Here is a 13788-nt window from a genome sequence, read left to right as displayed (position 1 = left end):
AGTCATTATCTGCTGAAAGCATAGCATAATTCTTCCTGATGATGTTGCAAATTTTAGTGTACTCCACTGAATAGTCAGTAATAAAGAAAGGGGCCTGGTCACAAGGTTTCTTTTCTCTTTCCCTCTCTTTCTTTCCCTTAGGTAGTAATAGGGTAGCTCTGTCCATAATCTTGACAGAGTCCCTGGCATTCTTTATGATGCCATGACTATAGCCCCTATTTCTGAGTCTAGTGGTAAGGTCCCTGCTCTCCTTTTCGTAATGTCCCTGTTGGCTACAGTTTCTTTTTACCCTCATGTATTGTCCTTTTGCTACAGCTTTGAACACATTCTCTGGGTGGCAGCTTTTTGCATGTAGCAATGTGTTGCCTGTAATTGGTTTACGATAAATAGTGGAGGTCACTTTTTTCCCTGGAACACCAAAAAGGGTTACATCCAGATAATTGATACTGCATTCATTGTGTTCAGAAGTGAATTCAATGCCCCTGTCGTTGGTATTTAGATATTCAATGAACCGTGGGATCTCATGCTCACCCCCTTTCCACACAAACAGAAGGTCGTCTATAAATCTTCTATAGAAGACTATATTCTGTCTGTGAGGATTTCCTTCTCCAAATATGTGGTCCTCCTCCCACCAACCCATGAAGAGGTTGGCGTAGGAGGGGGCAAATTTGGCCCCCATTGCCGTATCACATATTTGGAGAAAGAACTGGCCATTGAATTCAAAGAAGTTGTGTGTAAGTAGATATTCAGTCACTGTACACACAAATTCACACAGTACTGGGTTCATTCCATGATATTTGTTCATGTAGTAACCCACAGCCTTTAATCCTTGTGCATGAGGTATTGATAAATACAGAGATTTCACATCTACTGTTATCCATAAGTATCCATCTTTCCAGTCTATTTTGGACACCAAATTTAGAATATGCTTTGTGTCCAAAACAAAACTGGTCACTGGTCAGCCGTTTTATCATAGGCTGTAAGAGGGCATCAAGCCACAGAGGTTCAAGGAGAGACCCAATGCCACTGACTATGGGACTACCCTTGACCTCTGTGAGTGACTTGTGCACCTTGGGGAGGTGGTTAAACACAGGTGTCTTGGGGTGCTCTATGTACAAAAATTCACATGTTCCTTTGTCAAATATCCCCATCTCAAGGCCATCATCTATGAGGTCTTTGAGTTGTTTTTGAAACAATCTAGTGGGGTCAGATCTGAGTGCCTTATATTCTTTTTCATTCGAGAGTTGCCTTGTTGCCTCTCCAATTAAATCTTTTGTACTCATGGTGACAACAGAACCACCACCTCTCGGTTTTTGGCCAGATTCTGTAATGCTTGTCTCTCTGCATGTGTGACATTTTGCCTGTAGTTTTTGTCTTTGTAATAAAGATTGGTAAGATCATTTTCCACTCTAGAATGGAATTTCTCTATTACAGAACCTCTATTTTGTATTGGATAGAACATGGATGTCTTTTTGAATTTTGGGAGAGCAGTTTGTTCAGTGCCTATTTCCAGTCCCCCTTCTGTTAGAAGTAATTCAAGGACTCTGACATCACACTGCTCCCCAAAATCCAATGTAGCATCTGGCAACATTTCCTCTTCTAGCCTCTCTGAGGTACTGGATTCTGCTCTAATAGATCCCTCGTGTTTCATCTTACAGAAATGTTTCCTCAATGTGAGCTTTCTCACCAGTTTATTCACATCGAGGAGTGTGTTAAAGAGGTTGAAACTGGTGGTAGGCACAAAGCCTAATCCCAGTTCCAAAACTCTTTGTTCTTGAGCATTCAGTTCATATGGGGAAAGATTGATAATGCTTGTGGCTGCAGAATCTTTTACTTTTTCCTCAGAGTGTATCTCCCTTTCTGTGAATCTCTTGTATCTTGCCCCCCCCCACGTCTCTTCTTGGGGGGGGCAATGCAAAAAATCTGATTCGCTTGTGCTATTTCTGTATTTGTCGCTATGTGATCAGTGTTACCAGTTGTAATTGCTGGTCTTTGTATATTATATTTTGAATAAGTGTAAGGCTTGGCATTCTTCAGAATAGGCACTATTGGTACATTCCCTTCCTTAGGTCTAGCTATTTGTGAGGTACTTGATTGGTCATTGGGTCTAGCTGCTTGTGAGGTGCTTGGCTGATCTTTATGGGGTTCAGTAATGCTAAGGGGGTATGGAGTGTAGTTACTATCTGTATCCTCCCCTCCTGAGCCCGAACTGTCCCCTTGTGAATCCGTATCATCACCTACAAATTGAATTCTGCGCTGACCCCTTCGACCCCTGCCTGTTTCTTTGTCTATTGCCTCTTCTATTTCCTGTACCTCCCCTATAGTTAGTATCCTTACGTCTAGAAAAACGTTCCCTTCGATTCCAAATGTATACTTGATCATTACTGAAATCAGTCTGATCCCATACAAATTTGCTATGTTTCCTTTCTAGCAGCACCTGTTTAGCTTCTGCTACAGTATCCTGCAAAATCTGATCTAATAGTGGGTAATCTAGGTCCCCACTACGGATATTGAGCTCATTTTGTATCAAAGTAATTTTGTCACTAATAACACTTAACTGAGTTGTTTTATACTGGACTAACAATGACATAAATCTAGATGAACATTCAGTTAATGTGTCATTCCACAACTTTATAAATTCTCTGTCCTCAGTTTGAAACGTGGGGAATTTATTTATACATAATCCCCTGGGTATTAAACCTAATTCATTATATTTGTTAAGTGTTATAATGTCCCACTTAAGTCTATTTTCCTTGACTAATAATTGTTCCATATCCTCAAACAATGCGGTCAGGGAGAGTTTTGTAGGATCCGTAGAAAAGATAGCCTCAATTTCTCTGATATGTTCGTCTCTTTCTGTAACACTCATTAAAGAGTAAAAAACATAATTTATGTAAGAACTTACCTGATAAATTCATTTCTTTCATATTAGCAAGAGTCCATGAGCTAGTGACGTATGGGATATACATTCCTACCAGGAGGGGCAAAGTTTCCCAAACCTCAAAATGCCTATAAATACACCCCTCACCACACCCACAATTCAGTTTAACGAATAGCCAAGAAGTGGGGTGATAAGAAAAAAGTGCGAAAGCATATAAAATAAGGAATTGGAATAATTGTGCTTTATACAAAAATCATAACCACCACAAAAAAAGGGCGGGCCTCATGGACTCTTGCTAATATGAAAGAAATGAATTTATCAGGTAAGTTCTTACATAAATTATGTTTTCTTTCATGTAATTAGCAAGAGTCCATGAGCTAGTGACGTATGGGATAATGACTACCCAAGATGTGGATCTTTCCACACAAGAGTCACTAGAGAGGGAGGGATAAAATAAAGACAGCCAATTCCTGCTGAAAATAATCCACACCCAAAAATAAAGTTTAACGAAAAACATAAGCAGAAGATTCAAACTGAAACCGCTGCCTGAAGTACTTTTCTACCAAAAACTGCTTCAGAAGAAGAAAATACATCAAAATGGTAGAATTTAGTAAAAGTATGCAAAGAGGACCAAGTTGCTGCTTTGCAAATCTGGTCAACCGAAGCTTCATTCCTAAACGCCCAGGAAGTAGAAACTGACCTAGTAGAATGAGCTGTAATTCTTTGAGGCGGAGTTTTACCCGACTCAACATAGGCAAGATGAATTAAAGATTTCAACCAAGATGCCAAAGAAATGGCAGAAGCTTTCTGGCCTTTTCTAGAACCGGAAAAGATAACAAATAAACTAGAAGTCTTACGGAAAGATTTCGTAGCTTCAACATAATATTTCAAAGCTCTAACAACATCCAAAGAATGCAACGATTTCTCCTTAGAATTCTTAGGATTAGGACATAATGAAGGAACCACAATTTCTCTACTAATGTTGTTGGAATTCACAACTTTAGGTAAAAATTCAAAAGAAGTTCGCAACACCGCCTTATCCTGATGAAAAATCAGAAAAGGAGACTCACAAGAAAGAGCAGATAATTCAGAAACTCTTCTGGCAGAAGAGATGGCCAAAAGGAACAAAACTTTCCAAGAAAGTAATTTAATGTCCAATGAATGCATAGGTTCAAACGGAGGAGCTTGAAGAGCTCCCAGAACCAAATTCAAACTCCAAGGAGGAGAAATTGACTTAATAACAGGTTTTATACGAACCAAAGCTTGTACAAAACAATGAATATCAGGAAGAATAGCAATCTTTCTGTGAAAAAGAACAGAAAGAGCAGAGATTTGTCCTTTCAAAGAACTTGCGGACAAACCCTTATCTAAACCATCCTGAAGAAACTGTAAAATTCTCGGTATTCTAAAAGAATGCCAAGAAAAATGATGAGAAAGACACCAAGAAATATAAGTCTTCCAGACTCTATAATATATCTCTCGAGATACAGATTTACGAGCCTGTAACATAGTATTAATCACAGAGTCAGAGAAACCTCTTTGACCAAGAATCAAGCGTTCAATCTCCATACCTTTAAATTTAAGGATTTCAGATCCTGATGGAAAAAAGGACCTTGTGACAGAAGGTCTGGTCTTAACGGAAGAGTCCACGGTTGGCAAGAGGCCATCCGGACAAGATCCGCATACCAAAACCTGTGAGGCCATGCCGGAGCTACCAGCAGAACAAACGAGCATTCCTTCAGAATCTTGGAGATTACTCTTGGAAGAAGAACTAGAGGCGGAAAGATATAGGCAGGATGATACTTCCAAGGAAGTGATAATGCATCCACTGCCTCCGCCTGAGGATCCCGGGATCTGGACAGATACCTGGGAAGTTTCTTGTTTAGATGGGACGCCATCAGATCTATTTCTGGAAGTTCCCACATTTGAACAATCTGAAGAAATACCTCTGGGTGAAGAGACCATTCGCGTTTGGCGACTGAGATAATCCGCTTCCCAATTGTCTATACCTGGGATATGAACCACAGAAATTAGACAGGAGCTGGATTCCGCCCAAACCAAAATTCAAGATACTTCTTTCATAGCCAGAGGACTGTGAGTCCCTCCTTGATGATTGATGTATGCCACAGTTGTGACATTGTCTGTTTGAAAACAAATGAACGATTCTCTCTTCAGAAGAGGCCAAAACTGAAGAGCTCTGAAGAGCTCTGTTCCAAAATATTGATCGGTAATCTCACCTCCTGAGATTCCCAAACTCCTTGTGCCGTCAGAGATCCCCACACAGCTCCCCAACCTGTGAGACTTGCATCTGTTGAAATTACAGTCCAGGTCGGAAGCACAAAAGAAGCCCCCTGAATTAAACGATGGTGATCTGTCCACCATGTTAGAGAGTGTCGAACAATCGGTTTTAAAGATATTAATTGAGATATCTTCGTGTAATCCTTGCACCATTGCTTCAGCATACAGAGCTGAAGAGGTCGCATGTGAAAACGAGCAAAGGGGATCGCGTCCGATGCAGCAGTCATAAGACCTAGAATTTCCATGCATAAGGCTACCGAAGGGAATGATTGTGACTGAAGGTTTCGACAAGCTGCAATCAATTTTAGACGTCTCTTGTCTGTTAAAGACAGAGTCATGGACACTGAATCCATCTGGAAACCCAGAAAGGTTACCCTTGTCTGAGGAATCAAAGAACTTTTTGGTAAATTGATCCTCCAACCATGATCTTGAAGAAACAACACAAGTCGATTCGTATGAGATTCTGCTAAATGTAAAGACTGAGCAAGTACCAAGATATCGTCCAAATAAGGAAATACCACAATACCCTGTTCTCTGATTACAGACAGAAGGGCACCGAGAACCTTTGTAAAAATTCTTGGAGCTGTAGCTAGGCCAAACGGCAGAGCCACAAACTGGTAATGCTTGTCCAGAAAAGAGAATCTCAGGAACTGATAATGATCTGGATGAATCGGAATATGCAGATATGCATCCTGTAAATCTATTGTGGACATATAATTCCCTTGCTGAACAAAAGGCAAGATAGTCCTTACAGTTACCATCTTGAACGTTGGAATTCTTACATAACGATTCAATATTTTTAGATCCAGAACTGGTCTGAAGGAATTCTCCTTCTTTGGTACAATGAAGAGATTTGAATAAAACCCCATCCCCTGTTCCGGAACTGGAACTGGCATAATTACTCCAGTCAACTCTAGATCTGAAACACATTTCAGAAATGCTTGAGCTTTTACTGGATTTACTGGGACATGGGAAAGAAAAAATCTCTTTGCAGGAGGTCTCATCTTGAAACCAATTCTGTACCCTTCTGAAACAATGCTCTGAATCCAAAGATTGTGAACAGAATTGATCCAAATTTCCTTGAAAAAACGTAACCTGCCCCCTACCAGCTGAGCTGGAATGAGGGCCGCACCTTCATGTGGACTTAGAAACAGGCTTTGCCTTTCTAGCTGGCTTGGATTTATTCCAGACTGGAGATGGTTTCCAAACTGAAACTGCTCCTGAGGATGAAGGATCAGGCTTTTGTTCTTTGTTGAAACGAAAGGAACGAAAACGATTATTAGCCCTGCTTTTACCTTTAGATTTTTTATCCTGTGGTAAAAAAGTTCCTTTCCCACCAGTAACAGTTGAAATAATGGAATCCAACTGAGAACCAAATAATTTGTTACCCTGGAAAGAAATGGAAAGTAAAGTTGATTTAGAAGCCATATCAGCATTCCAAGTTTTAAGCCATAAAGCTCTTCTAGCTAAAATAGCTAGAGACATAAACCTGACATCAACTCTGATAATATCAAAAATGGCATCACAGATAAAATTATTAGCATGCTGTAGAAGAATAATAATATCATGAGAATCATGATGTGTTACTTGTTGCGCTAAAGTTTCCAACCAGAAAGTTGAAGCTGCAGCAACATCAGCCAAAGATATAGCAGGTCTAAGAAGATTACCTGAACACAGATAAGCTTTTCTTAGAAAGGATTCAATTTTCCTATCTAAAGGATCCTTAAACGATGTACCATCTGACGTAGGAATAGTAGTACGTTTAGCAAGGGTAGAAATAGCCCCATCAACTTTAGGGATTTTGTCCCAAAATTCTAATCTGTCAGACGGCACAGGATATAATCGCTTAAAACGTTCCCAATTTATCCCATTCTTTGGAAATTACTGCAGAAATAGCATTAGGAACAGGAAAAACTTCTGGAATAACCACAGGAGCTTTAAATACCTTATCCAAACGTTTAGAATTAGTATCAAGAGGACCAGAATCCTCTATTTCTAAAGCAATTAGTACTTCTTTAAGTAAAGAACGAATAAATTCCATTTTAAATAAATATGAAGATTTATCAGCATCAACCTCTGAGACAGAATCCTCTGAACCAGAAGAGTCATCAGAATCAGAATGATGATGTTCATTTAAAAATTCATCTGTAGGGAGAGAAGTTTTAAAAGATTTTTTACGTTTACTAGAAGGAGAAATAACAGACATAGCCTTCTTTATGGATTCAGAAACAAAATCTCTTATATTATCAGGAACATTCTGCACCTTAGATGTTGAAGGAACTGCAACAGGAAATGGTACTTTACTAAAGGAAATATTATCTGCTTTAACAAGTTTGTCATGACAATCAATACAAACAACAGCTGGAGGAATAGCTACCAAAAGTTTACAGCAGATACACTTAGCTTTGGTAGATCCAGCACTAGACAGCGATTTTCCTGTAGTATCTTCTGACTCAGATGCAACGTGAGACATCTTGCAATATGTAAGAGAAAAAACAACATATAAAGCAAAATTGATCAAATTCCTTAAATGACAGTTTCAGGAATGGGAAAAAATGCCAAAGAACAAGCTTCTAGCAACCAGAAGCAATGAAAAATGAGACTTAAATAATGTGGAGACAAAAGCGACGCCCATATTTTTCTCGCCAATAAGACGCCCACATTATTTGGCGCCTAAATGCTTTTTGGCGCCAAAATGACGCCACATCCGGAACGCCGACATTTTTGGCGCAAAATAACGTCAAAAAAATGACGCAACTTCCGGTCGACACGTATGACGCCGGAAACAGAAACAAATTTTTTGCGCCAAAAAAGTCTGCTCCAAGAATGACGCAATAAAATGAAGCATTTTCAGCCCCCGCGAGCCTAACAGCCCACAGGGAAGAGTCAAATTTTTGAAGGTAAGAAAAAATGATTAAATCAAATGCATTATCCCAAATATGAAACTGACTGTCTGAAAATAAGGAAAGTTGAACATTCTGAGTCAAGGCAAATAAATGTTTGAATACATATATTTAGAACTTTATAAACAAAGTGCCCAACCATAGCTTAGAGTGTCACAGAAAATAAGATTTACTTACCCCAGGACACTCATCTACATGTTTGTAGAAAGCCAAACCAGTACTGAAACGAGAATCAGCAGAGGTAATGGTATATATAAGAGTATATCGTCGATCTGAAAAGGGAGGTAAGAGATGAATCTCTACGACCGATAACAGAGAACCTATGAAATAGACCTTGTAGAAGGAGATCACTGCATTCAAATAGGCAATACTCTCCTCACATCCCTCTGACATTCACTGCACGCTGAGAGGAAAACCGGGCTCCAACTTGCTGCGGAGCGCATATCAACGTAGAATCTAGCACAAACTTACTTCACCACCTCCATCGGAGGCAAAGTTTGTAAAAACTGAATTGTGGGTGTGGTGAGGGGTGTATTTATAGGCATTTTGAGGTTTGGGAAACTTTGCCCCTCCTGGTAGGAATGTATATCCCATACGTCACTAGCTCATGGACTCTTGCTAATTACATGAAAGAAAGTACATGCTTGTAATTGTGAGCTGCTGTCTGTGTCTGTCATCTTGAAAACTCACTTCCCTTCTATATTGTGGATAGGTATACAGTTCTTTGCATATGTGGTATATGAGCTGATTCCCACGCTCCGAGGATAAGTCAAATGTCAAAAGAACCCACACACTGCAAACAAACGAAACTTGGTGATCTTGACAGCCGACTTACCGCATTCGATCATGGGGGACCTTTAGCTGATCCGTTCTCACTCTTAACCCAGGGCACAGGGCTCCGTCGGAATTCTTACAGCCAAGACTTTTTTCTTGTTGCCCTGCGATGCTGTGTCGCTAGTTGCGCCCGGGAACTTTCTGAGGTCAGTCAGCTGGGTATCGGTCACTTCCTCTTCTGATGCGTGCGGCTTGTTGATTGTTGGTCACCGCCCTAGACGTCACAACTCACCTCATCCAAACAGAGGAAAAGCTCACCAGACCCTGAGGCTACTGGAAGAAAGGAATACCATACTCAAACTGATTACCTAGACGTTAACATCTCTCACACAGATAGGGATTAAATCCCCTCCACACTTCAAACATACCTCACAAGTTTAAGGTCAAAAAAGGTGAGCAAAACTCTTTTTTTTTGCCACACTATACACTATCCTGTAAATCTATTGTAGACATATAATGCCTTTGCTAAACAAAAGGCAGGATAGTCCTATAGTAACCATCTTGAATGTTGGTATCCTTACATAACGATTCAATATTGATAGATCCGGAACTGGTCTGAAGGAATTGACCTTCTTTGGTACAATGAAGAGATAAAATAAAACCCCAGCCCCTGTTCCAGAACTGGAACTGGCATAATTACTCCAGCCAACTCTAGATCTGAAAACACATTTCAGAAATGCTGAGCCTTTGCTGTGTTAACTGGGACACGGGAAAGAAAAAAAAAATCTCTTACCAGGAGGCCTTAACTGAAGCCAATTCTGTACCTTTCTGAAACAATGTTCTGAAACCAGAAATTGAGAACGGAATTGATCAAAATTTCTTTGAAGAAAACGTAATCTGCCCCATACCAGCTGAGCTGGAATAAGGTCCGCACCTTCATGGGTACTTAGGAGCTGGCTATAGGTTTTCTATAAGGCTTGGATATATTCCAAACTGGAAATAGTTTCCAAACTGATACCACTCCTGAGGATGAAGGATCAGGCTTTTGTTCCTTATTGTGAGGAAAGGAACGAAAATGATTATTAGACCTAAATTTACCTTAGATTTTTATCCTTTGGTAAAAAAGTTCCCTTCCTTCCAGAAACAGTTGAGATAATAATTTATTACCTTGGAAAGAAAGGGAAAGCAAAGTTGACTTAGAAGACATATCAGCATTCCAAGTTTAATCCATAAAGCTTTTCTAGCTAAAATAGCTAGAGACATATACCTGACATCAACTCTAATGATATCAAAAGATGGTATCACCAATAAAATTATTAGAATGTTATAGAATAATGATAATGCTATAAAATTATGATCTGTTACTTGTTGCACTAAAGCTTCTAACCAAAAAGTTGAAGCTGCAGCAACATCCGCTAAAAATATAGCAGGTCTAAGAAGATTACCTGAACATAAGTAAGCTTTTCTTAGAAAGGATTCAATTTTCCTATCTAAAGGATCCTTAAATGAAGTACTATCTGCCGTAGGAATAGTAGCACATTTAGCAGGAGTAGAGACAGCCCCATAACCTTAGGGATTTTGTCCCAAAAAAACTCTAATCTGTCAGATGGCACAGGATATAATTGCTTAAACGTTTAGAAGGAGTGAAAGAATTACCCAAATTATTCCATTCCCTGGAAATTACTTCAGAAATAGCATCAGGGAGATTAAACACTTCTGGAATAACTACAGGAGATTTAAAAACCTTATTTAAACGTTTAGATTTAGTATCAAGAGGACCAGAATCCTCTATTTCTAATGCAATTAATACTTCTTTAAATAAAGAACGAATAAATTCCATCTTGAACAAATACAAAGATTTATCAGCATCAACCTCTGAGACAGAAACCTCTGAACCAGAAGAACCATTATCAGTATCAGAATGATGATGTTCATTTAAAAATTCATCTGAAAAAAGAGAAGTTTTAAAAGACTTTTATGTAAACTAGAAGGAGAAATAACAGACATAGCCTTCTTAATGGATTTAAAAAATAAAATCTCTTATGTTTATCAGGAACACTCTGAAAATTAGATGTTGACGGAACAGCAACAGGTAATGTAACAGTACTAAAGGAAATTTTATCTGCATTAATAAGTTTGTCATGACATGCAATACAAACAACAGCTGGAGAAACAGATACCAAAACTTATAGCAGATACACTTAGCTTGGTAGCTCCAGCACTAGACAGCGATTTTCCTGCAGTATCTTCTGACTCAGATGCAACGTGAGACATCTTGCAATATGTAAGAGAAAAAACAACATATAAAGCAAAATTGATCAAATTCCTTAAATGACAGTTTCAGGAATGGGAAAAAATGCCAAAGAACAAGCTTCTAGCAACCAGAAGCAATGAAAAAATAAAACTTAAATAATGTGGAGACAAAAGCGACGCCCTTATTTTTTAGCGCCAAATAAGACGCCCACATTATTTGGCGCCTAAATGCTTTTGGCGCCAAAAATGACGCCACATCCGGAACGCCGACATTTTTGGCGCAAAATAACGTCAAAAAATGACGCAACTTCCGGCGACACGTATGACGCCGGAAACGGAAAATAATTTTTGCGCCAAAAAAATCCGCGCCAAGAATGACGCAATAAAATGAAGCATTTTCAACCCCCGCGAGCCTAACAGCCCACAGGGAAAAAAAGAGTCAAATTTTTGAAGGTAAGAAAAAATGATTAATTCAAATGCATTATCCCAAATATGAAACTGACTGTCTGAAAAATAAGGAAAGTTGAACATTCTGAGTCAAGGCAAATAAATGTTTGAATACATATATTTAGAACTTTATAAACAAAGTGCCCAACCATAGCTTAGAGTGTCACAGAAAATAAGATTTACTTACCCCAGGACACTCATCTACATGTTTGTAGAAAGCCAAACCAGTACTGAAACGAGAATCAGCAGAGGTAATGGTATATATAAGAGTATATCGTCGATCTGAAAAGGGAGGTAAGAGATGAATCTCTACGACCGATAACAGAGAACCTATGAAATAGACCCCGTAGAAGGAGATCACTGTATTCAAATAGGCAATACTCTCCTCACATCCCTCTGACATTCACTGCACGCTGAGAGGAAAACCGGGCTCCAACTTGCTGCGGAGCGCATATCAACGTAGAATCTAGCACAAACTTACTTCACCACCTCCATCGGAGGCAAAGTTTGTAAAACTGAATTGTGGGTGTGGTGAGGGGTGTATTTATAGGCATTTTAAGGTTTGGGAAACTTTGCCCCTCCTGGTAGGAATGTATATCCCATACGTCACTAGCTCATGGACTCTTGCTAATTACATGAAAGAAACTCTTTTTTTTTGCCACACTATACACCAGTGTTTTCATACTGCACCATAATTTGTTCTTTTGTTTATGTTTCCTCTCTTCTATGAGCTCTGATATCTGGACCCTACACTTCACATTCCATTAATGATAGTGGAATATTCAGATATAGCTGCTATTGAAATACATCAGGAGGAACTTTTAATATCAAAATAAACAGTTTCTACACACACAGCGCAAGTTAAAATACCCTCTACCATACATATATATATATAATTATTTTATCTTTCCAATGGAGATGTATTTCTTGAACAAAAAAAGCTAACAGGGGCACTTTATCCATTGTCTTACTAAAGTATCCACAAAACTATTATATAAAGTCTTTATTTAGATGCTATAATATACAAGATTCAACTAAGGACTAGTTTCCAATGAGGTGGTAGTTTGGAAACTGGTGACAAAAACCTTTATTCCCCCTTAAAGTGAAAGTCAATCCTAGCGTTTTTGAAACGCTAGGATTGACTATTGAAACAAATAAAGGGGACTTTCATTCATGAAGTATAACATACTTCATGCAGAAATCTCCTTTATTTGTTTCAAGTGATCGTTGTTCTGAGATGCTAAGGAAGCCCACGGCAGATTGCGGTTTTGCTACAAAAGGTGACGTTTTCACCTCTTAGCCAATAGCCATGCAGTAAATCCGGCTTGGCGCCCATTAAGGGAAACCAATTTTAGAGAACACTGTCCCCTTAGTTCTCCAGTGAATTAACCCCATAACCACTATTAACTCTCCTTAAAAAAAAAATCCAACTTTAAAACTATCTCCCTTTTAACCCACCACCTTAAATTCCTCCATCACAAACCCCCGTAAGTGCTGAATTCACTAAGCCCCATATTAAAAATATAATAAACCAAAAGCTGAAGTAGTGAACTAGCTGCTTATGCATTAGGGCATCTTGCAAAGTTTGCTCCTCTCCTCAAAACTCCTGTGCCTGAGCTCTGACAACCAGAATCTCAGCTGTTTTGCTGGCTACAGCCCCCTAATAGGTGATCCTACGAAAACATTCCTGAAGAAGAACCCTGTTCTGAGAGGCAGGAGATGTTTTGCTCCCAGTGGCAGAGAGGGTCATCTTCAACTTAGGACCTGAGGTTTAGCACAGGGGTTGTTGTCAGAGGAGCAGCCACCTCATGCGGGACGCAATCACAAGTGAGACACTGAAGGATAGAAGTGAAATAATGGGCAGAGCAAGGAAAGTAAGCATGCTCTGTGAGTAACTGGAGGTTATGTTGAAGAGAAAAACTGCAGAGCCGAGTCCCAAAATGTAAGTTGTGAGCTAAGAAAGCAAACTTGGAAGCAGTGAAGATAAGGCAAGATGAAAAAAGCTGGTCATACTCAAAGTGCAGACTTAATAAGAAATGGACTCGCTGAATGATCAAAGAAAAGGGACAGAAATCTCCAGCACTGCAAGATCTCATTTCTGTATCTGAAGGAGAGACAAACCCAGTGCAATATAGCACTGCATGATATGTGAGTTTTGTTACACTTTGCATTGTATTTTATACTTCAGAATTTGGTCATTTCAGTATTATTACATTCAAGTTTTGCACTATT

This window comes from Bombina bombina, chromosome 2 (genome assembly GCF_027579735.1).
Source record: "Bombina bombina isolate aBomBom1 chromosome 2, aBomBom1.pri, whole genome shotgun sequence".
NCBI classification, from domain to species: domain Eukaryota; kingdom Metazoa; phylum Chordata; class Amphibia; order Anura; family Bombinatoridae; genus Bombina; species Bombina bombina.
Note: the sequence above shows the minus strand (reverse complement) of the source record.